Source organism: Chelonia mydas, chromosome 13 (assembly GCF_015237465.2).
Source record: "Chelonia mydas isolate rCheMyd1 chromosome 13, rCheMyd1.pri.v2, whole genome shotgun sequence".
NCBI classification, from domain to species: domain Eukaryota; kingdom Metazoa; phylum Chordata; order Testudines; family Cheloniidae; genus Chelonia; species Chelonia mydas.
In genome coordinates, this window is record NC_051253.2 from 36,680,631 (window position 1) to 36,682,908 (window position 2,278).

Sequence of the window (2,278 nt, forward strand, 5' to 3'; positions counted from 1 at the left end):
GGTTGAACGAAATATTTCCATCTACCCTACCCACAATTTTCCAATTCCCTTAATTTTTTCTGGATTTTTTCAACTCTGTTCAGGTTGATGCAATTTCTTCCCTCCTCTGCTTTTTCCAAACTGTCAGAGATCTGGAAACTCAGTGAGTCACACAGATGTAGTAGCCACCAGGCAAGCTGATGCCATTCACTCTCCATGCACGCATAGTGCCCACCACAAAGAACAACCCAATATTGGTTTGAGTACAGGCAGCGCCCGGCACAATGGGGGCCCTGATCTCAGTTGGGGCCTGTGGAGCCCCCGGTACAATGGGACCTGATCTCAACTGGAGTCTGTGCAGCGCCTGACACAATGGGGGCTCTGATCTTTGGTTGCTTGTTTAGCTGGTACTCTAATCGAAAGAATGATTTCTATGGAAACTGGGCAGCGACATTCCTAGGTGGCTTTGAAAATCTGACTCATGGGGGCAGAGTTAAGGCTGTGAGTGCAGCATTTTCCTGAATTGTGAGTCTTTAATTGTGCAGCCTTCATGTTCTCCTTATGTCCAGTTGTGGGATGGAGTGTTTTATGTTTTTAAGCAGGGAGATTGGAGAAGAAAAAATAGAAAAAGAAGCAGCTTTGCTCCTGGGGCTTTGAAACCTTGCTAGAAGTTGGCACATGGGACAGCAGGAAGGTTACATTTAAGGGGATTTTTTTTATTTTCTTAAAAATAGGTACACATTGAGAGTTCTTTGGTAACCTGTAGTCTGACCTCCTGTATAATACAAGACAGAGAAATGCCCTGAAATAATTCCAAACCCTGCACTTCACTCTGACTTTGTTCTATTTCCCTCTGCAGAGCCCATGTCTGCCCAGCAGCCTCTTCATATCACTGATGATCTCCTTGTTCCTGAGCATGTAGATTATAGGGTTCATGAGGGGGGAGACCACTGTGTGGAACACGGCCACTACCTTGTCCAGGGGGAAGCTGCGGAAGGGCTGGCAGTAGATGTAGATGGCCAGGCTAAACATGATGAAGATGATGATGATGTGGCTGACACAGGTGGAAGCCACTTTGATCGTCCCCTTTGAAGGGTCACCTGCCTGAAGTCAGACCAGCAGCACTGCATAGGAGATGAGCAAGAGGAGGAAGCACATCACGGTGGAAAGGCCGCTGCTGAAGAACATGAGGAACTCCAGCACGTAGACATCGGTGCAGGCCAGCTTGATCACCTGGCTGATGTCACAGAAGAAATTGTCCAGCTCGTTGGGGCCACAGAACGGGAGCTGCATGATCAACACCACCTGGAGGAAAGAGTGCATGAAGCCCCCAGCCCAAGCAGCCCCCACCAGGGCACAGCAGACCTCCCTGCTCATCATGCTGGCATAGCGCAGGCAATGACAGATGGCCACATACCTGACAAAGGCCATGCCCATGAGCAGGAAGACCTCAGCTGCCCCCAGGAAGTGGAAGAAGAAGATCTGCGCTTTTCAGCCCCCATAGGAGATGGTTTTATGGTGGGAGAAGAAGTCAGCCAGCATCTTTGGGGGGGAGGGGTGATGGAGCAGTAGCAGATGTCCAGGAAGGCCAGGTTGGCTAGGAAGAAATACATGGGGGAGCCCAGGTGAGGGTCGCCCCAGATGGTAAGGATGATGATGTTGGCAGGGAGGATCACAGAATAGAAGACAAAGAACAAGACGAAGAGGAAGAGCTGGATCTCCTGGGTCTGAGATAACCCCAGCAGCACAAACTCCGTCACCAGTTCAAGTAGCCACTGGGCAAGCTGATGCCAGTCGACCTCCATGCATGAAAAGTGCCCACCATAAAAAACAACATAATATTGGTTTGGTACGGGCAGCACCCAACAAAATGGCAGGCCTGATCTCGGTCAGGGTCTGTGCAGCACCTGGCACAATGGGGCCCTGATCTCGGTCAAGGTCTGTGCAATGTCTAGCACAATGGGGGCCCTGATCTCAATCAGAGGTTATGCACCACCTGGCACAATGGCGGCACTGATCTTTAGTTGCTTCTTTAGTTGGTATTCTAAAAGAAAGAATGATTTTAATGGAACTTGTGCAGTTTACTCCAGCTGAGTATCTGATCCTGTATCTATCGCAGTGGTTTGCAACCTTTTTTCATTTGTGGAAAATTATGGAGGTGCAGACCCCTTTGGAAATCTTAGACATAGGCTGCTGACCTAAAGTGGTCCGTGGACCACCGGTTGAAAACCAGTGATATATCATATCTCTGAATGGTAGAGTGAAAACCATGTAAAGGAGACGGATGGCCCGATCTCAT

The 2,278-nt window shown here is 49.2% G+C and overlaps 1 pseudogene; it reads right to left on the reverse strand.

Moving 5' to 3' along the window:
* Positions 1-822: 822 nt before the first annotated feature.
* Positions 823-1,784, reverse strand: LOC102933600 (annotated as a pseudogene).
* Between the last annotated feature and the right edge of the window lie 494 nt (positions 1,785-2,278).